The 22,368-nt window shown below is 42.2% G+C and overlaps 1 pseudogene; it reads right to left on the bottom strand.

Annotated features, from left to right (window-relative positions):
• Positions 1-18,445: 18,445 nt before the first annotated feature.
• LOC114701893 lies at positions 18,446-19,029 on the bottom strand (annotated as a pseudogene).
• Between the last annotated feature and the right edge of the window lie 3,339 nt (positions 19,030-22,368).

Below are 22,368 nucleotides of genomic sequence, written 5' to 3'. Positions count from 1 at the left end.
TTGGCCAGTAGCCAGGCAGGAAGTATAATAGGCAGGGCCACCAGACTATGAGAATTCTGGGAAGAGGAAGGGTGGAGTCAGGAGTCACCAGCTGGACTCAGAGGAAGTAAGATGAGAATGCCGCACTGAGAAAAGGTACTAAGCCATGTGGCTAAACATAGATAAGAATTATGGGTTAATTTAAGTATAGAAGCTAATTAGTAATAAGCCTGAGCTACTGGCTGAGCATTTATAAATAATATTAAGCCTTGGAGTCAATTATTTAAGAAGCTGCTGTCTGGTATTTGGGAACAGGCAGGTGGGAGAGAATTTTCCGCCTACAAGCTCCAGCATTTTTCTGGAGTTCTTGTCTGGATGACCTGTCTATTAACCAGAGTGGGGTACTGAAGTCACCCACTAACACTGTGTGAGCATTGATAGGTGATTTAGGTTGTAGTGGTGTTTTTTGTTTTGTTTTTATGACCTTGGGTGCCACTGTGTTTGGTAAATAAATGTTTTGATATTCTCTTGGTGGATTTTTTTCCCTTTGATGAATAGGTGGTGTCTTTCCCTACCTCTTCTGATTAGTTTTGGTTTGAAGCCTATTTTGTCAGATATTAAAATGACTACACTGGCTTGCTTCTTGGGTCTATTAGCTTGGAATATGTTTTTCTATCCTTTTACCTTGAGGTGATGCCTATTCTTGATGTTAAGGTGTCTTTCTTGGATGCAGCAAAAGAATGGATCCTGATTTTTAATATTATCTGTTAGACTGTGTCTTTTTATTGGAGAAATTGAGAACATTGATATTGAGAGTTATCCTGGGGTTGAGACTGGGGAATTTGTAGTTGAGGACAGATTGCTTACCTGACTCCCATGCCCATGTGGCCAGCAGGTTCCTAGGTAGAGAGTGGGTATTGACACATAAAGGGATGGAGTGAGGGAGGAAGGCTGGGTCTTCGGGGAGGTTCTGTGGAGTTCCCAGGGACTGGAGAAAGAGGACAGGCTTCTGCAAGTGACCTGCTACAGGGCTGAGGATAAGATGTTTTTAATTTAATTGCCTAGCACCTATGGGTATCAAAGACACCATCTTGCTTAAGGAAACCTGACTGAGGCAATAAGGGAGTGAAGAAAGACAGATGTATAGACACACTAATAGAAAAGTTGGGGAGTGCTGTGCTGCACTCACTCTGATGGAGGAGCACCAAATGCACAACACAGAACCTTGGTCTGTTTCTTATGCACCTCAGTGTGTTTACTATGGGCAACACAGGAAGGTTACTAGTCTCAGGTTGCAGTCATCTAGGACGAGGAAGGTAGAATTGCTGGGTTTTGCACACACTTGTCAATGGTTGGTAAATACTCATGCTTGGACCAGAGGAAGGCTTTGCCAGTTCCCAAAAGTCTGAGGCATTGGGGTGCTTGTCAATAATATACATTCTCTCAAGACTTCATCTGCTCCTTACACATTTACTCAGGACTTCCTCTGCTCCCATTCTCTCTGCTCTCTGTCTCTCTCTGTCTCTGTCTCTGTCTCTGTCTCTCTCTCTCTCTCTCTCTCTCTCTCTCTCTCTGTACTCAAACATTCTTCCGACGTTTTCTTCACCATCTGAGCTCATATGTCATATGCCCTTTAAAATGACTCCAGCATTTTTTCTCTAGGAAACAACTAACCAACTAAATAAATAAGCAAGACTTCTCAGATACTTCAGTTTAGGTGAAGCAGTTTTTTTTTATAACATGTTTCAGAGATTGCCAGATGAAATATTTAGGACAAACTTTCATTTAAAAAAATTACCCACTTTTTATCTGAAATTAAAGTTTAACTTTGTTTCCTGGTTTTGTTTTCCAAATATGGAAGCATTAAATATCTCTTCACTTACTATACTATACTCACTTGACTACTGGAAATTTTTTTTTTTTTTTTTTTTTTTGTTCCAAAGGAGACCATGCCTTTTTTTGGGGGGGGGGGCATTTGGAAGGGTGGCAGAATGGAAACTCTATGTTTCTACTCCTCCTTATCTTTTTTTGCCCCCATCCTTTGGCCCTGCCCTTTTGTCTCTGATTCAGTGGTGGCTAGAAAATTGTCCAGTACAGTAGAGTTTATTACAGCACTTTGGTTGCAAGTGACAGAGACACTTCAAATGAAGGCTACATCAGATGGAGAACCCCAGACACAGTGCAGTTGGCTCCAAGAAGAACAAACCCAGTGCCCCCTAGCTCTCATTTGTTTCTCTTGACTCCGGGACAGACTTTTCTAGTTGCCATGACTTTCTCTGTCGTTTGATTCCTTTGAAAAATGGCCAGCAGCACCCTTGAACAGTAACATGTTTCTGCTTCACACTTAAATATTCCATTTCTACACTGGTTACCACTTGTCAATTCAACACAAATCAGAATTACCTGAGACAAGGGAACCTCAATGAGGAGTTGCTTCCATCAGATCGGACTACAGGCATGTCTATAGGACATTTGCTTGATTACCAATTGATGTGGGAGAGGCCACCCCACTGTGTGTCATGCCACCCCTGGGTAGGTAGTCCTGGGTTGTATAAGAAAGCCAGCAGAGCACACCATGAAACGTGAGCAACTATAACCTTTGCTTTAGTTCCAGCTTCCAGGCTCCTGCTTGAGTTCTGCCCTGTCTTTCCTCAATGATGGACTATAACATGGAAGTATAAGCCTATCACACTCTTTTCTTCACCAATTTGCTTTCGGTCATGGGCTTTTTTTTTTTTTTTTAAATCACATTAATAAAAATTAAATGAGGACATTTATCTCTTCCCCAATTCCAGATTCTTGGAAAAGGATCACGTTGAATCAACTGCATCTAGGAGGTGGGGCTCAAATGACACCAGGGGTCATCTAATGTTGCTAACATCTAATGATCCTAACAGCTCCCTTGGGGGAGGGGGGTGAGAAGGTGCGGTGTCAATTACACAGACATTGAGAGTCAGTTGAAGGCAAATAGCAGACTCTTTTATCCAATAACGGGGAAGGCCTTATATACCCTCCTCCCAGCAACCACGTCCCAATCTGGTGGCATTGCGTGGTCCCTCATTGGCTGGGCATGATCAGGAACTCTGACAAAGATCAGGAACTCTGACAGTGCCTGTTGCTGGGCCCTCAGGAAGACTCCAGGTTGGCTCATAGGAAGTACATTATGTGCATACTTTGGCAACTGGTTTGAGCCAATTTCCTTGACCTTATGGGCCTGTTCTACTACAATATAAGACCCTGTGACTTTAGAGACAGAGAAAGGTAAAAAAAAAAAAAAAAAGAACATTCCTATTACATAGATGCTATGCTAGGTTCTCAAACAAACAAACAAACAAACAAAAAAACCCAAACAAACAAAACAAAGAAAAAAAACCCACAGAATTCTGTGGGCATGTGAGTGTGGTTGGGTTTTGTTGTTGTTGTTGTTTGTTTGTTTGTTTGTTTATTTTATGTATGCATGTCTCAATTTAGGCAATTATCTCATGGAAGTATGATGGGTGGTAAGTGCAAAATTTTCAGAGTGGCCTATTTGAGTGGTGACCCAGTGTCCTAGCTAATTTTACATCAACTTGCACAAGCTAGAGTCATCTGAAAGGAGGGAACCTCAATTGAGAAAATGTTTCCATAAGATCCATCTGTAGGGCATTTTCTTAATTAATGATTGAGTACCTCTCTGTGGCTTCTGCATCAGCTCCTGCCTCCAGGTTCCTGCCCTGTTTGAGTTCCTGTCCTGGTTTCCTTCAATGATGGACTACAATGTGGAAATGTAAGCCAAATAAACCCTTTATCACCAACTTGCCTTTGGACATGATATGTCATTACAGCAATATCAACCCTAAATAAAACACCCAGTTTCTTGAAAAGGATTGCATTACAGTCCAAGTTCAGAGAATGTCTACTGGTAGACTCTCTTCTATCTCTAAGGTTAGTCTTTGTTTTATTTGGACCTTCTTCATCTGATTGCATGAGGTTCACTCATGTCTGGAGGAAAAACAAATTGCTTTATTGAATATCCACTGATTTAAATGTTGGTGTCATCTCCAAACACCCTCACAGAGACATCCAAGGTGAAGTTGATTCATGTGTTGGTACCACAGCCCAAACAACGTAAATGGAACTATAACAAGTTCTCAACAATAGTTTATTAAACCAAGCTGGGTTTTTTTGTTTGTTTGTTTATTTCTTGGTACGTTTAGCTTGGGTCCTTTCTGTGAAGACCCACAGAAAAATTAGTTTGGGAGTCTACAAACTAGGAGCATTACACCTTTTGCCAAGCCTTGGTTAGATTTTTTTTAACTCTGAATTGCATAATGGATTGCATTTTTGTATTCTTCTTGATTCTAGAAAAGTCTTAGCATTAGTGTTTCTTTTTAACAAATGCACAGCGCCTTACAGATGCTGTGGATATTCTAATCATATTCCTATGTATGTAATATATCTGAAACCCTTGTTTTTCATTTCTTAATTGCCTTACTAATTTGTTTTGAAGTTTAATTTATTTAGCAGCCCTTTATGATAAGAGCATAAATTAATCGAGAAAATACTTGTCAAAAACTCTTGATCTTTTTTTAGAGCAAAGATGAACATCTTCCATTTTTAATGAAATGATCAGTTTGCTGCTTTACCAACATTATCTTGCAGTCTGATTCTGACAGCCTTTCCATGCTAGAATTCCTGTTCACAGTTTTAAAAAGAGACTCCACACGTGTCACCAATCTCTCACTATTCGAAAGCAACTAACTTAAGCAACTTAATTGAAAGTCAATTAAGTATTCCAATGTGTTGTCAAAATATCTTCAGACATTTTTTTCTTACTAGATTTGCTTCTCTTCTGACTTACAAAAATGTTGACTTACCCTAAAAGTGACCCTTTGTTCGGTGGTAGAGTGATAGAACTGAGAGAGCAAAGAGAAGAGACTCATTGAGCAGATACAGAACCAAGAAGGGGTCTTTGTGATTACATATCTGAATCCCTCCTACAAATATGACCATGGGTAGAATTTTCCAGAACAGCCTGAAAAATCTCCCTTATTATTCCTGTCCATAATGTACGTGTGGGAAGTTACAGTGTGACCAATCACTACATGAGAACTTCACTATAATCCTCACTCTAGAGGCTGGAGCTTTCTAGGTCATCTTCATCTGGTATTCTGCAACAGCCCTGGAGGATGACAGCTGAGGGCAGCACGTGCAACGATGGGAAATAACTGTAAATGACCCCTTCTTGCTCCCTTGAACTTGCTGAGGAGAGAGAAGGCAAGCAGGCAAAGAGCCAGTGCTTCCTTCACCCACATCATTTATATAGGCTGCCACCAGAAGACGTGGCCTGGATGTTGGGTGGGTCTTCCCATCTCAAATGATTTAATGAAGAAAAATCCCTCATTGGTATACCTGGAGGCTTGGGTAATTCCACACATAGTCAAGCTGACAACCAAGAATAGGCATCACAAGTACTATTTCAGACTTGCCAAATAATGGTCTGAAGAGATAGGACAGAAAGCAATTGGTAATCTGACCACATAGAACTACACAGTTTTCATTTGGAGAGCTAAATATGGAAGGGTGAGAAACTGAATTAATTTCTTTTCTGCTGCTGTGATAAAACACCATGGCCAAAGCAACGGAAGAATTTATTTGTGCTTATGGTTCCAGAGGGTCAGAGTCTATGACAATGGAGCGAGGGCTGTCACCTCTCACTGTAAGCATGAACCAGAGAGAATGAACTAAAAATGGTGATGGTCTTTAAGCTCCGAAAGCCCAGCTCCTATGATACACTTCTTTCAACAAGGCTGCACCTCTTAGTCCTCCCCAAACTGTGCTGTCAACTGGAGACAAAGCACTCAGATGTCTGAGAATGGGGAACATCTCATTCAGACCATCACAGAGGTGTATGTAGATTATATGACACACCCTTGCATAGCCCAATAAGTGGTGTGGGGGGGAAGGGCACAGGCCTAAAAGTCTTAAACTGAATGAAGTAACTACTTCAAGGAAGTAAAGATCAGGAATGTGAGTTTGTTGTCTTTCCTCTTCTGCTTGCTACATGCATGTTGTGAAGACCAGAACTGAAATACCAAGATTTAAGATGCAAATACTAACACTAGCTCTCAGAAAGACATGAGCTTACATAAGGGTGGTTGTCAGTGTTCAGCAAGGGCATCCAAGTAAAGCCCACACCAGCTCAAGAAAGAAAAGAAGCAGGGAAGGCAAAGAGTAGGAGGGAGTCGGCAGGGACACTGAGAGATTATTTAAAGTTAAAAAGCAGTAAACAGGGAGCCTGGAGAGATGGCTTAGCAGCTAAGGGCACTTGTTGCCTTTGTAGAGGACATGCGTTCAGTTCTCAGCACCCAACTGGTGGCTCACAACCATCATAACTCCAATTCCAGAGGCTCTGATGCCCTCTGATTACCACAAGGCACCAGGCATGCACGTGATATATACATATATATATATATGTGTGTGTGTGTGTGTGTGTGTGTGTGTGTATGTGTGTGTGTATGCATGTATATATATGTATGTATATACATACATACATACATATATGTGTGTATACATACACACACACACACACACACACACACACACACACACACACACGAAATAATAAAATAATCTCAAACCAAGAAGTAAGAAATTGGGGTTGAAGAAGCTTGGTAGTAGAGCAAATGCTTTGAATGCATGATGCGTCCCTGGGCTTGATTCCTGGGGGATGAGGAGAGTGTGAGGAGAGGGGAGATAGAAAGGACTTCTAGATCATTCTCCCTAATACTTTCATGAGTACCAAGAAAGGGGAAGGACTCACAGGACAGTAGCAGGCATGTTTCTGGTTGCCAAGCACCACCTGTTCTCCCCAGTCTTCCCTGTGGCCACTTGTCCACAGCCAGTCTAGAACAGCGCTTTGATGGGAAGATAGAAAACAGCTAGATCTGGACCAGCAGGAATAAAAATCCTAAAACTTTATCTCATTCTTTTTTTGTTTGTTTGTTTGTTTTTCAAGACAGGGTTTCTCTGTGTAGCTTTGGAGCCTTTCTTGGAACTCACTCTGTAGCCCAGGCTGGCCTCCAACTCACAGAGATCCGCCTGCCTCTGCCTCCCGAGTGCACCACCACTGCCTGACTCATTCTTTATCTTCTAAGTTTTCTGTGTCTGATTTAACTCAACTTTATTTATTTATTTATTTATTTATTTATTTATTTATTTATTTATTTATTTATTAGGTATACAGTGTTCTGCCTGCATGCCAGAAGAGGGCGCCAGATCTCATTACAGATGGTTGTGAGCCACCATGTGGTTGCTGGGAATTGAACTCAGGACCTTTGGAAGAACAAGCAGAGAACTCAGGACCTTTGGAAGAACAAGCCCAGAGTGTGAAGCCAGCCAGGTCTACTAAACAAGAACCAGGATAGCCAGGGGTAGAGAGATCTTGTCTCAAAAAAAAAGAAAAAAGAAAAAGAGATTCCCTAATCTGTGTCATGTTATTTTCCTATAATTCATTTATATTCCACACAAATACATTGCAATGCATTGCATAATGAGAAATCACGTTTTGTCCTCTAAAGAACAACTGTCAAAGAACTTTATTCTTTTGTATTTATCCTCATGTTATTTGGGGGTTTAACCTCATGGCAGTTTTTCTTGGGCTGATGATGTTGCTCAGTTGGTAGAGTGCTTGTCTAGTAAGAATGAAGCCCTAAATTTGATTCCCTGTACTCCATGGTGGGTGTCTGTATTCTCAGGAGATAGCTCAGAAGGTCAAGGTCATCCATGCTCAGCTACATAGCAAGCTGGAGGCCAGCCTGATGTGCACAAGACCTTGTCTTAAAAATTGCCTCTCTCTCTTTCCCTCTCCCTCTCCCTCCCTCCCTCCCTCCCTCCCTCCCTCTCTCTCTCTCTCTCTCTCTCTCTCTCTCTCTCTCTCTCTCTCTCTCTCTCTGTAGGATTTCTCTTCATAGCCCTGACTGCTCTGGAACTTGTTATATAGACCAGGCTGGCCAGCCTTGAACTCACAGATATCCACCTACCTCTGTCTTCTGAGTGCTGGGATTAAAGGTATGCACCATCACATCCTGCTTAAAATATATTCTTAATTTATTAATAATATTACATACAAAAAGGTCATAAATAACATAAAAGTAAAGTTTGATGCTTAATAGTAAAATACCACTTCAGAACAATGTATTAACACTGTTGGGAATCTCTAACTTGGATCTTTTTTTTTCATGGATCATCATTTTGGGAGTTGTATGCCAAAAATTGTTACTAAACTGGCTATTTACGTGGGTGCTGGGGATTTGAACTCAGGTCCTCATGCTTGCACAATAGTCCCTCTGTCAGCCCAGCCATCGCTCTATCCCCACGAGTCCAGTTTCACTGAAGCGTAGCCATTTTCATTTCTAGAATACTTGGGGGGTACTCAAACAGAGAAGCGGAGTTTATGCCTAAAATAGTTGTTCCTTCACTTTTCACAGCAAAATACGGCAATCCTGTCACCACACCCTTTAACATAGGCTCACCTTTCTCGCTTACGTTCTCTCTGTGCTACAGTCTAGATGATTTTCTCTTCAATTTATGATTTCTTCAGCTGTTTTTAATTTGTTGATTTAGTCATCAATTGATTTTTGTTGTGTTTTCTTCTGTAATTGTTTTTTTGTTTGTTTGTTTTGTTTAGGTTTTTGAGACAGGGTTTCTTTGTGTAGCCCTGGCTGTCCTGGAACTCCATAGACCAGGCTGGCCTCAGACTCAGAGATCTTCCTGCCTCTGCCCCCCAAGTGCTGAGGTTAAAGGCATGCGCCACCATACCTAGCTTGTGTGATTATATTTTTAACTCTAGTGTTTTATTTTATCCTTTCTCTGATCTATCTGGTAAATGATGCTCCTTTCTTGCTCATATGCTTTTAAAATGCCATCTTTTATTTCTTCAAATGTTGGCTTATTTGTTTGTTTGTGACTGATGGGGCTGTGGCTGGATGTATGACATGGAGCGTATGTGGAGGTCAGAAGGCAGCTTGCAGAACAACTTCTCTTCTAGCATGTGCATGGGGACAGAGCTCAGGTTGTCAGGCCCATACCACCGAGCTGTCTTATCACCCTCATCTTTTATTTTTTAATCATTTCATACCGTCATTTTATATTCTGGGTCTATTACTTCCTTCTGAATTATCTAAGATCTAATTGTGTAATTCATATTTTCTTCTATTAATGATGGTGCTGTGGTTTATATTGACTGTCAACATGTCACGGTGTATAATTAATTACCTTGGAGACAGATCTCTTGGCCTGTGGAGGATTTCCTACATTTTCTATCTATCTATCTATCTATCTATCTATCTATCTATCTATCTATCTATCTATCTATCTAGAGTGGTCAGAGAATGACTTGTGGGAGTCATTTCTCACCTTACGCTGTATTCATTCTTAGGATGAAACTCGGGTCTCCATTTTGGCACCAAGCATTTTCACCCAGGAGTCATCTTGCCAGCCCTATGAAGGACTTTCTAAGATCAAGTTAGCTGAGGTGGGAAGACATATTCCAGTTGCTGACTAAATGAAAAAGAAGCCCCCCAAGTGCCAGCACGTGTTTCTCTGTTTCCTGACTATTAATGGAATGTGTCCAGCTGCTTTAGGCTTCTGCAGCCATCACTTCCCATCCACGATCCACTGCAACCTTGAACTATGAGCCAAAATAAACCCTTCCCTCCTTAGGTTACATTTGTTGGGTTTTTGGTTGCTGCAGCCCGGTGAGTAGCTAATACAGATGGCTCAGTGGTTAAGAGTGCTTGCTGAACCTGAGTTCAGTTCCTGACACCATCACAGGGCAGTTTCCAAACTCCTCTAACTCCAGTTCCATAGAACCCAACACCTTCATTGTCTTTCTAATGTGCACACTTATTGACTTGGTTTTCAGCCCAGCTTTTGGATTTGTTCCATTTCTCTGGGAATTTCCCATAATCTCAGCAATAAAACCAAGTTACTCTTTCTGTTGAATGTGCATGCTTTGTAAAAGGAGGGTTTTATGTTTCTCTAATCTGATATTGCCAGGCGTCCCATCCAATGCCTTTTCTGTTTTTACAAGTAAGTGTGGCCCTCCCTTGCAGGCTTATCTCCTGCCAGGACTGTGTGGAGATTATTTCCATACTTTCTATCTTCTTTGTCCTTCACCACAGCCCATGCCTGCTTGTTTCTTCAGAATTCACTCCTTTAACAACATCCAAACTCTGAGTCAATGGTGATGATATTTCCTTATTGGCTAAAGGAGCATCCATTCTTTGGATGCTTGCTAAGGACAGAGTGTAGCTTGTGGTTCTTTCAAACATCTTAAGTTGACCCGAGTACTGTGGTAAAGGCCTTTAATCCCAGCACTTGGGAGGCAGAGGCAAGTGGATGTCTGTGAATTTGAGGCCAGCCTGGTCTACAAAGTGAGTTTCAGGACAGCCAGAGCTATATAGTGAGACCCTGTCTTGAACAAAAACAAAACAAAACAACAAAAAACCCTCAAAAAACATCTTGGGCATCATTTTGTGTCCTCTTACTCCTAAACACACACACACACACACACACACACACACACACACACACACACACTTCTGCCATCCTTACCAGGTTGAACAGTGTCTTAGTCAGTGTTCTATTGCTCTGAAGAGACACCGTCAACTCACAAAAGAAAGCATGTCACTGGGGCTGGCTTACAGTTTCAGAGGGTTAGCCCATTACTATCAGGGCAGGAAGCATGGCGGCAGGAAGGCAGACATGGTGCTGGAGAAGTAGCTGAGAGTTCTGCACACGGATTCATAGGCAGCAGGGAGAGGAAGAATCTAGGACTGGCTTGGACTTTTGAAACCCCAAAGCCTATCCCCAGTGACACACACTTCGTCCAACAAGGCCACACCCACTCCAACAAGGCCACACCTACTCCAACAAGGCCACACCTACTCCAACAAGGCCACACCTACTCCAACAAGGCCACACCTACTCCAACAAGGCTAGACTTCTAATCCCTCTCAAGCAGTGCCACTCCCTAATGACCAGACTTTGCAACCTCTGAGCCTATGGGGGCCATTCTTATTCAAATCACCATCTTTCTGGGCAGTTTCACTTGTGTTTACTGATAGCCTTTCAGATATCTCCTGTGAAAGTGTAGCAAGCACTCTCTTTGATTTCTGGGGTCTCCAGGGTGTGGGCTGAAGCTAAACACTCTCTTCTTCCATTTATAGGAACACACACACACACACACACACACACACACACACACACTTCATCATTTTCCAGATTTATTAGTTATCATGAAGCTGTTGCCAACACTTACACATGGCTTTAAATGAAGAGACAGGCAGGTGAAAATAATTGTAATCTGTGAAGACCTTGAAATGCTCTGGACTATTCAGGAACAAAATTTACAGTATCAATAAGACTTCTGAATTCAATTATGTAGAAAAACTGTCAAAGAATTCTGAAGCTGAGAAGCAGTCTGTAGAAGCAACCAACGACTTTCAAGGAGGAAATGGAATATTCGATGTAGAAGCTTGATTCTTCCTCTATCTGGATAAGAAAAATCCATTTTTATTGCATACTGAAGACAAGCAAAACACTGTGACATCTTCCAGACCTTTTTCCTAACAATTTTCATCTTTCCCAATTTGTTGTGTGGAAGCTGAGAACATGCCTGCTAGCTACACACTTCAGGGACAGAGCTGGTGAAGAGCATGACCAGGGACTGGAGAGACTGCAGAGGTTAAGACCACTGGCAGCTCAAGCAGAGGACTCAGGTTTGGTTCCCTGCACCCATGTGGTGGTTCACAGCCACTTCTAACTCTAGATCCAGGGGATCCAACTCCCTCTTCTGGCTTCTACAGGCTGCTGCACACACGTGGTGCACATGAACTTATGCAAGCACAAACACACAATAAATAATTTTAAAAATAGAACACGGCAAGGGATAATTCAGAAACTCAGATTAAGTAAAAGTAATAGACTAACCATGACATCTTGGATATAGTTCTAAAGTTCAGAGTAGGAAGGGGTTCTGACAGGTGCGTCTGAGAGAACAGAGAGACTATACATGTAGTAGAAACTGTTGGACCAGGAGGCTGAGAGCATTTTCTTGATGAAAAAGTGGGTTGAGGATGTAGCTCAGTGACTTGTCTAGCATACATAAGGCTCTGGGTTTGATCTCCAGCATATAGAGGGGGTGGAGGGAGCAGGGCACATGATGGAATGAGCTTCTTGGTGGATGTGGAGTTGTCTTTAACTCCTGCACTATGATTCTATGGTTATTTTTTTTCTCTCTCACCTTTTCTTCCTTTCTTCCTTCCCTCCCTCCCTCCTTTCCTCCTTCCTTCCTTCCTTCCTTCCTTCCATCCTTTCTTTCTTCCTTCCTTCCTCTCTTTCTTTCTCTCTCTCTTTCTTTCTTTCTTTCTTTCTTTCTTTCTTTCTTTCTTTCTTTCTTTCTTTCTTTCTTTCTTTCTTTCTTTTTGAGACAGGGTTTCTCTGTGTAGGCCTGGCTGTCTTGGAACTCACTCTGTAGACCAGGCTGGTCTTAAACTCAGAGATCCCCCTGCCTCTGCCTCCCCCAGTGCTGGGACTAAAGGTGTGTGCCATCACCACCTGGCCTGTGCTCATTTTCAGGTGATGTGGTTTTGTCAATGTTGAAAAACTAGACTATGATTCTGTTTTGTTAGCTTATCTTTTTAAAACTATTTTTCTTTTAAGCTTTATTATTTTAAAAATTGTGTGTATGTGTGTATCTGTGTGTGAGTATGTGTCTGTGTGTGCAGGTGCCCACAGGGGCCAGAAGTGTTGATCTCCCTGGAGTTGGAGTTACAGGGAGTTGTAAGCTGACCAATGTGTTGGGAAGCTAGCTTAGATCCTCTGAAAGCAGCTAGTGCTCTTCCTTGCTGAGCTACCTCTGCAGACCCTGTAGTCACTTATCATAACTCTTGAGTTTAAATACCTGTGCTTCTGTACTTGTGATTTGGGAAAGTTAGCCACTGCAGTTGATGTAGAGAAGAAAAGACATCTCCTACCCTTCAGCTAGGAACTAATTTTACCTGTTCTATTATGTGAGATGTACCCAAGTCCCAAACATCCTAGCAGGAGCAATGCCAGGGTTTTCAGTGTTAGTTTTAAGGCTGGACACTGACCCTCATAACATAGGTCCATTTTGTCCCTTCTGTCTCCCTTTGTATCTCCCGGATACTCCAGCATCAGGGGCGTCGCAATTGGTGTTCTTTACACATCCCAAGAGCATTCTCAGAATATCTGATTGTATGAAATTTTGTAAATACTTTAATAAATTCTTCTCTTTTTCATTCTCCAAGTTCTAGATTTAAGAGCACAATATCTGATCCCTGTATTCTGTGCAACACTTCAGCCTCCTGACAGGAAAATTGCATCTTCAACTTCTTTATCAAAACCAGTATATTTTCATTATGCAGAATGGGTTTCATTGTGACATTTATTTTTTTTATTACATTTTATTTATTTGTGTGTTGGTGTCTGTGCACATGCATGAGTGTCATGATGTCCACAGAGGTCAGAGGTCAGAGAACGGATTTCAGAAGCCAGGCCTCTCCTTCCATCTTGTGCATCCAGGGGCTTGAACTTATAGAATCAGGCTTGGTGGCAAGTGCCTTTACCTGCTGAGTCATCTCATGAACCCTCATTTTGACATTTTCATACACAAATATAATTAATGTATTTTGATTAAACACATCCTCATCATTACTCTGGTGGTTTTCTTTCTCTTCCCAAATAATCCCCATTGATTGAGATATGTGTCTTTAAAAAAAAAATCTAGATTTTTCTCACAAGAGAAAATGTAATGGTATCTATCTTTCTGACTCTAGCTTGTTTTACTTAACATGATTTCCAGTTATACCCAGTTTCCTAAAAATGGCATTATTTCATTTTTTTATGGCTGGATGACAATATTCCATTATATATGTATACTACACTGTCTTTATCCATTGATTCTTTGATGGACATCTAAGAATGATACATGAGTGTTCAGGTGTTATTATTGTATCCTGACTTTGTTTCCTGGGGTGTATACACCTATGAAACTTACAGATGGATCCTACAATAATCTATTTTTAGATTTTAAAAATATTTTTTATTTTATGTGTAAGAGTGTTTTGCCTACATGTGTGTCTGTTTACTATGTGTGCACATGGTGCCTGCAAAGGCCAGATGAGGGTATTCGATACTACGAAATGGAGTTACACATGGTTGTCAGTGCCGAGTGGGTGAATCCAGGTCCTCTGGAAGAGTAGCCCATGCTCTTAACTGCCGAGTCATCTCTCTAGCCCTTGCTTCTTAGTGTTTTTAAAAGATAGAATTTATTTATTTTTATTTTATGTGTATGGGTGTTTTGCTTGGATCTATATCTATGTGCCATGCAAATGCAGTACCCATGATAGCCAGAAGAGGGCATTGGAACTGGAGCTACAGGAGGTTGTTAGCTGCCATATGGGTGCTAGGAAACAAACTGGAATCCTCTGCATGATTAACAAATGTTCTTAAGCACTGAGCCATCTCTTTAGACCTTATTTTTAGGTGAGTTTTTTGTTTTTGCTTTTTTTTGAGGAAGTTCCATTTTGATTCCATACTTGCTGGACCAATTTATATTTCATCAATGGTATATGAAAGTTGCATCCTCTAGCATTTATTTTTCCCCTTCTTCAAGACAAAAAAAAATGTTATTGAATAATCTTGATTATTTATTTTGTTTCAGGACTTGATGACTGGTTATTTGAAAGAAAATGACCACCAAAGGGAGTGGCATTATTAGGAATTGTAGCCTTGTTGGAAGAAGTATGTCACTGTGGGGGCAGGCTTTGAGGTCTCTTTTGCTCAAGCTTCCCTTAGTGTGACTTTCAGTCAATTTCCAGTTGCCTGCATAATGTAGGACTCTCAGCTACCAGCACTGCATCTGCCTGTACACGGTCAAGCTCCTGGTTCTAATGATAATGGCCTGAACTTCTGAAACTGTAAGCAATCCACCTCAATTAAATGTTTTCTTTATGAGAGTTGCCATGGTCATGGTGTCTCTTCATAGCAATAAGAACCCTAACTAAGACAGAAGATGGTACCAGGAGTGGGGTATTGCTGTGATAGGCTAGACCATGTGCTTGCTTGGGGAAATTTGGACTTTGGTACTTTAGGTTATGAAAGCAGTGTAACACTTCAAGCTCTGCTTAACGTTCCATACTAGTATGAGCATGGAGAACAGTGGTGCTGAATGTGATTTGATGAGTTGTAGGGGGCTTGCTCAAGAGGTTACACAGGAGAAGAATGTTAGGATGTGGCCTAGAGACTGGTCTTGTGATATTTTGGTGAAGAAAGTAGCTACTTTTTGTCCTTGTCCTGAAGAGTCTGCCTGAGGCTAAAGCGAAGAGTGTTGGATTAATTCTGTGGCAGAAGAAATCTCGAAACAGCCTAGTATGGACTCTGTCATGTGAATATTAATGGTAACTCTAATGAAGATTTATAATGAAAAGGAGCAAAAATGTAAATCTTGAGGAAAAAAAGAGCACCAGTGACTGGAATGCAGCAAATTCTGTGTTCAAGGAGATAAACTGAGTAAGAATGGAATAAAGGGTGTGGTGACCTTAGGACAAGATCCCACCCAGCTAAGATTCCAACTTGTGGAAAGAAACTAAAGAAAAACTTGGAGTGGGATGTGGCAGGGCACACCTTTAATCCCAGCACTCTGGAGGCAGAGGCTGTCAGATCTCTTAAGTTTGAGGACAGCCTGGTCTACAGAGCAAGTTCCAGGACAGCCAAGCTTAGGCAACGAAAGACAGAAAGCTGGTAAAGATGTAATTGAACAAGAGGACCATGTTCCAGCCCCAGCAAGAAGCAGAACTTGGCAGCGTCGGCCACATGGTTTTGGCTTTAGAGTTAAAGATAGAACAAAGGAGGTATGGAATAAAGCTGATGAGGCCAGGCATGTGTCAAGAATGTCCCTAAGGGGAGGCCTAGTAGAGAGGCCATTGAATGAAACTGTGAAGTTGAAGCCTGGATTGCCTTGAAGAACCCAAGATGTTAGAGATGCCAGATACCTGCTGAGGAGAGCTGCTAACAGGGAGTGGAACCAGCCCAAGAAAAAGTATGTTGTAGTCAAACCTGAACAGAGTTGGAGATCTGAAGAGTGTTTTGACATCAGACATGGAGATGCAAAGTTTGGCGTTTGCCCAGCTGGTTTTTGGTCTTGCTTTGGTCCACTATTTCCTCACTATACTCCCCTTCCTATGTTTTGGAATGGTAATATATATCCTGTGTCATCATATGTTAGAAGTGTGTGATCTGCTTTTTGCTTTTTATTTTTATAGGGGAATTACAGTTAAGAGACAGATAGACATGTGTCTTAGAAGAGACTTTTGGCTTTGGAACAAGTTTGGGACTGTTATAGACTATGGGGATTTTTGAAGTTGGACTAAATGAATTTTTTTTTTTTTTTTGCATTATGATATAGTTATAAGCTTTGGGGACCAGGGAGTGAAATGTGGTGGTTTGAAAGAAAATGGCCCCCAAAGAGAGTGGCACTATTAGGAGGTGTGGCCTTGTTGGAGGAAGTGTGTCACTGTAGGGGCAGGCTTTGAGGTCTTTTTGCTCAAACTTCCCTCAGTGTGACTTTCAGTCAACTTCCAGTTGCCTGCAAGATGTAAGACTCTCAGCTACAAGCACTACATCAGTCTTCATACTGTCAAGCTCCTGGTCCTGATTATAATGAACTGAAGCTGAAAGTGAGACACTCCAATCAAATGTTTTCTTTATGAGAGTTGCTGTGGTCATGGTGTCTCTTCACAGCAATAAGAACCCTAAGACAATGGCCATTAGTTCTCCATGCTCTCCTGGCATTGAGGATTTCTTTTGAGAAACGTTATTCTAATACCTTTGCCTTTGTTAAGTAACTTGGTACATAATATGGAGAGGTTCTTTTCTCATTGGTTCTATGTGGGATTGTGTGCTTGTTTATTTTCTATGGCTATAATAAACCACAACCAAAAACAACTTGGGGAGGAAAGGGTTTATTTGGATTACATTTCCCAGTCACAGACCATCATTGAGGGAACCCAAAAAGGGTAGGAACTTTAAGAAAGGAATTGACACAGAGACCATAGAGAAATGCTGATTTCTGGTTTTCTCTCCATGGCTTGTCCATCAGGCTTTCTTATACAAGCTAGGACCACGGGCTCAGGAGTGGCCTGCCCCCAGCAGGTTGGGCCCTCTCACCCCAATCATTAATCAAGAAAATGACCTACAGACTTGTTTACAGGCCTATCTGAAGGAGGCATTTTGTCAATTGAGGGTCTCTCCACCCAGACAACTCTAGCCAGTATCATGATTACAAAGAACTAACTAGCAATGATCCTGTACTGGGATGCTGGTTGTTTTTTTTTCTATATATTTTTTCCTGATATATTTTCTATATTTTTCTGATATAGTTTCATTGAATATGGTTTATATGCTTTTAGATAATTTGTTTCTTCCTTCTACATCAAAAGAATCACATTTGAGCTCTTAATCATATGCAAATAGACTTGAATAATTTTGCTGCTTAAAAACTCTATACATGTGTACCCCACATGTACTAGGATGGTGGGAACTGAACTCTGGGCCTTAGTGAGAGCAGCACACACTCATAGCCACCAAGACCTGTCTCCAGTCTTTTTTTCATTTTTTTTATTTTTAAGGGTAAGCTGGCAAGGTTTTTCCTGAGTTAGGAGTAGCAAGGAGGGGCTCTGAAAATGGATAGCCAACATTTCTATGTCCTGGAATATCTTTTGTGTATATGTGCATGCACATGTGTATGCATGTGCGTATGTAGCTGTGTGTGTGCATGGAGGCTAGAGGTAACTGTCTAGTGTCTTCCTTAATTGCTCTCCATCTAATCTTTTGAGATTGTGTCTTTTGCTGACTCTAGTGATGACAGATTGGTTAGAATGGCCATTTTCAGAGATCCACCACAACCCTCCCCTTTTTTTGTTTTTGTTTTTGTTTTTTGTTTTTGGTTTTTCGAGACAGGGTTTCTCTGTGTAGCTTTGCGCCTTTCCTGGCTCTTGCTCTGTAGCCCAGGCTGACCTCGAACTCACAGAGATCTGCCTGCCTCTGCCTCCCGAGTGCTGGGATTAAAGGCGTGTGCCACCACCGCCGCCGCTGCCGCCGCCGCCGCCGCCGCCGCCGCCGCCACCACCACCACCCGGCCCACACTCCTTTTTTTAAATGTGAGTTCTGGGTATCTGAACTCTGGTACTTATGTTTTCGCAACGGGCATTTTAACTGAGCCGTTTCCCCAGCTTTCAGAGTGTGATATCTATTCATCATCCGTGCATCTGAATTTCTCATCAAAGTCTTGAATTAACTTGCTGACTTCATTCTTCTGTTTAATTCTTTCTAGGGTAACTGGTCACTTAAAACAACAGCACTGTCATTTTTTTTTAACAGTCTTATTTAGTTTTTACTCATGATCATAAACTTAACTCTGCAATCCAGCTAGACTTGGAGGGGAAAATATGGAACCCAAAGAACTTCAGTGAGAGCAGAGATTACAGGGTACTGTGAGCAGATGGGGGGTGGGGTGGCACTCTCCTGAGCTACAGAAGGAATGAGCTGGTGGGTAAGACGCCCCAAAGTCAGAGAATTAGAGTTGTCTACAGTCAGAATGGTGATCTTCTTGCTGGTATTGCCTTTCCTGGAACCAAAACACTCCATGGCTTCCACAATGTTCATGCTGTCTTTCACCTTCCCAAAGATGACATGTTTGCCATCCAGCCACTCTGTCTTGGCAGTACAGATAAAAACTGGGAAGCATTTGTGTTTAGTCCAGCATTTGCCATGGACAAGATGCCAGGACCTGTGTGTTTCAGGATCAAGTTCTCACTCTCAAATTTCTCCCTGTAGGTGGACCTGCCACCAGTGCCATTATGGTATGTGATGTCACCACCCTGGCACATGAATCCTGGAATAATTCTGTGGAAGGAGGAGCCCTTATTATCCAAATCTTCTCTCTCCGGTGCTCAGAGCACAACTATTTTCTGCTGTCTTTGGAACTTTGTCTGCAAACAGCTCAAAAGAGATGCAGTCCTTTGGGGCTCACGATGGGGGTTGACCATGGCTGCAGCAAGCAGTGACAGGGGACAGTGGCATCTTCAAAACCCAGCACCGTCATTGTTAACTTGACACACCTGGGAAGAGGCAACCTCAGAGGAAGAACTGCCACCATCAGATTGGCCTGATGGCATGTCTGTGAGACATTTTCTTTTCTTTTGTTTAAATTATTGTTTATTTTTATTTTATGTGCATTGGTGTTTTGCCTGAATGTATGTCTGTGAGAGGGTGTCAGATGCTCTGATACTGGAGTTACAGACAGTTGTGAGCTGTCATGTGGGTGCTGGGAATCGAACCTAGTTCCTCTAAAAGAGAAGCCAGAGCTCTTAACTGCTGAGCCATTTCTCCAGCCCCAAGGCATTTTCTTAATTGCTAAGATGTTGGGCCTCGGTTGTATAAAAAGGTAGTTAAGGGGGCTGGAGAGATGCTCAGTGGTTAACCTGTTCCAGAGGATGTGGGTTTGATTCCCAGCCCTCACATGGTAGCTAACAATCATTCATAACTCCAGTTCCAGGTGGTCCAAAGGCCTCTGTAGGCATAGGCATGTAGGTAAAGTACTCGTACACATCATTTTAAAAAAATATCAATCTTAGAAGAAAATTAGCTTAGCAAGCCAGAAGAAGAAAGCCAGTAAGCAGTGTTCCCTCATAATTTTTTTGCTTCAGTTCCTGTCTCCAGGTTCCTGCCTTGAACTCATGCCCTGGTTTCTTAGTCAGGGTTTCTTTCTTTCTTTTCTTCTTTCTTTCTTTTCTTTTCTTTTCTTTTTTTTTTTTTAAGACAGGGTTTCTCTGTGTAGCTTTGGAGCCTTTCCTGGAACTCACTCTGTAGCCCAGGCTGGCCTGGAACTCACAGAGATCTGTCTGCCTCTGCCTCCAAAGTGCTGGGATTAAAGGTGTTTGCCACCACTGCCCGGCTTAGTTAGGGTTTCTATTGCGGTGAGGACACACCATAATTATTGCAACTCTTACAAGGAAAGTATTTAATTGGGGCTGGCTTACAGTTTCAGAGGTTTAGTCCATATCATCATGGTGGGAAGAACGATTGCATGCAGGCAGGCATGGTGCTGGAGAAGTAGCTTGGAGTCCTACATCTGGATCTGCAGGCAGCAGGAAAAGATTGGCATACTGGTGTAGCTTGGGCATCTGAGACCTCAAAGCCTACCTCCAATGACCACTTCCTCCAACAAGGCTACACATTCTCCAACAAGACCACACCTCCTAACAGTGCCATTCCCTATGGGCCTTTGGGGGCCATTTTCTTTCAAACCATCATACCTGGTTTCTCTTGATGCAGAACTGTAACCTTGTATGAGTCAGGGTTCACTAAAGGATCAGAGCTAACCAAACTGAACTGATTGGCTTACAAGATATGGTCTGGGTTGTCCAACAATGGCTATTTCACACTGAAAATCCAGTAGATGCTCAGTCCATGAGGCTGGGTGTCTCCGTAATCCCAATTTGGTGCTGAAGGCCTAGTGGATTCCTGGAAAGCTGCTAGTCTTCCGTCCACACTGGAGGCTGGGAGAACTTGATTATAACATCGGTAAGGGAATGCTTCAGCAATAGGCTAGATCAAGAGTGAGGGCGAGCAAGGAGCAAAAAGCTTCCCTCTTCCATTTCCTTTAAGCTGTGCTGCCACCAGAAGGTGCCACCTACATCCGAGTGGGTCTTCTTGATTCAGGTAATCTGACCAAGGAAACCCCTCCCAGGAGTGCTCAGTGGCTTATGTTAAAGTTGATTTGGTTAACAACCAAGATCAGCTGCCACAAACCTAAGCCAAAATAAACCACTTCCTCTAACAGTGGGTCTTGATCAGTTTTATCATAGAAACAAAAAGCAAACCAGGACAGGGATCTTTCAATTAGTTGGCATTTCAACCATTTCAATTGCCCTGATTCAGTGATTCAAGAGCAGCTTTTGGAGGCTTGCTTGGCTTTTTCATTGTTTTTGTTTGCTGGTTTCTATGAGAAGATTTGTGCATCTGTGGGGATGGATATCTCTTCTAGTTTTTTTCTGGATGAGCAGTCATTCTTGGAGAGCTCAATTCCCAGCACCACTCCAGAGAAAGCACACCTCTGCTGATAGTAAGGAAACGTAGTAAGGACCAATTAATCCCGCCCCCCCTTGCACCACACACACACACACACACACACACACACACACACACACACACACACACCAATAATCACACTAAGAGAGAGGAAAAAAATAGAATAGGAAAAGCATGAAGTTAAAAACTCATAGGAGGAAAAGTAATACAGATTAAAAAAAAAGAAGGGAAGAAGCGGGGAAATAGTGAAGAGCAGTATTAAAGAAAACACTAATAAAGGAAAAGCAAGAGAGAAAAGCATCTAGGAACAGGGCCTGGAGAGACAGCCCAGCGGTGAATTCTTCACAGAAGACCAGGTTTGTTTCCCAGCACCTATACTGGGTGGCTCACAACTTCTGGGAACTCCACTCCAGGGGAATTGATGCACTCCCTCTTCTGGCCCCCACAGGCATTCACACCCATGTGTGCATACATAGATACAAATCCACTACAAAATATCTAATAACAAACTGGAATATGTAAAAAAAAAAAATCAGATGATAGCCGGGCGGTGGTGGCGCACGCCTTTAAACCCAGCACTCGGGAGGCAGAGCCAGGCGGATCTCTGTGAGTTCGAGGCCAGCCTGGGCTACCAAGTGAGTTCCAGGAAAGGCGCAAAGCTACACAGAGAAACCCTGTCTCAAAAAAACAAACAAACAAACGAACAAAAAAAAAATCAGATGAAAGAGGAATGGCAAAGATTTAAAAATAAAATAGAAATATTAAAAGGAAAATAGAAATTGACAAAACTTCTTTCTGGGCTCTCACATTGGAACCTGTGAGGTCTGGGGAAGGGGCTGGGACCTACTCCGGTTCTTCCTTCTTCCCACTGTTTAGGTGAGTATGTATGTGGACGTGAGATCTGGCTGGTCAAGCATGCATCCAAGGGCCTTACACAAACATTTTATCACTGCACTGTATGTCCAGCCCCACAGTCAAGTGGCAGCCACTACTCCCCCAGGCAGATTCTCACTTGTTTCAATCTTCCCTTCTCCCAGGTGTGTGCATCTGGTGTGAGATGCAAGTTTCCAAGTGAAGGAACATATTTCCAGAGTGTCAGAAAGGGAAGCATAACACAGTTCTGCACTTGATGGGGAGACTTGAGGGTATGGTGTTCTCTGCCTGCCTGGCTTAGTGTTTTCAGATTCTATCCAGCAATAAACCACCCAACGGGGGGAAGCTGGAGAATCTGGA

Source organism: Peromyscus leucopus, chromosome 5 (genome assembly GCF_004664715.2).
Source record: "Peromyscus leucopus breed LL Stock chromosome 5, UCI_PerLeu_2.1, whole genome shotgun sequence".
In the NCBI taxonomy this organism is placed as follows: domain Eukaryota; kingdom Metazoa; phylum Chordata; class Mammalia; order Rodentia; family Cricetidae; genus Peromyscus; species Peromyscus leucopus.
The sequence above is the reverse complement of the archived record's forward strand: the minus strand, read 5'-3'. Positions and strand labels throughout refer to the sequence as shown.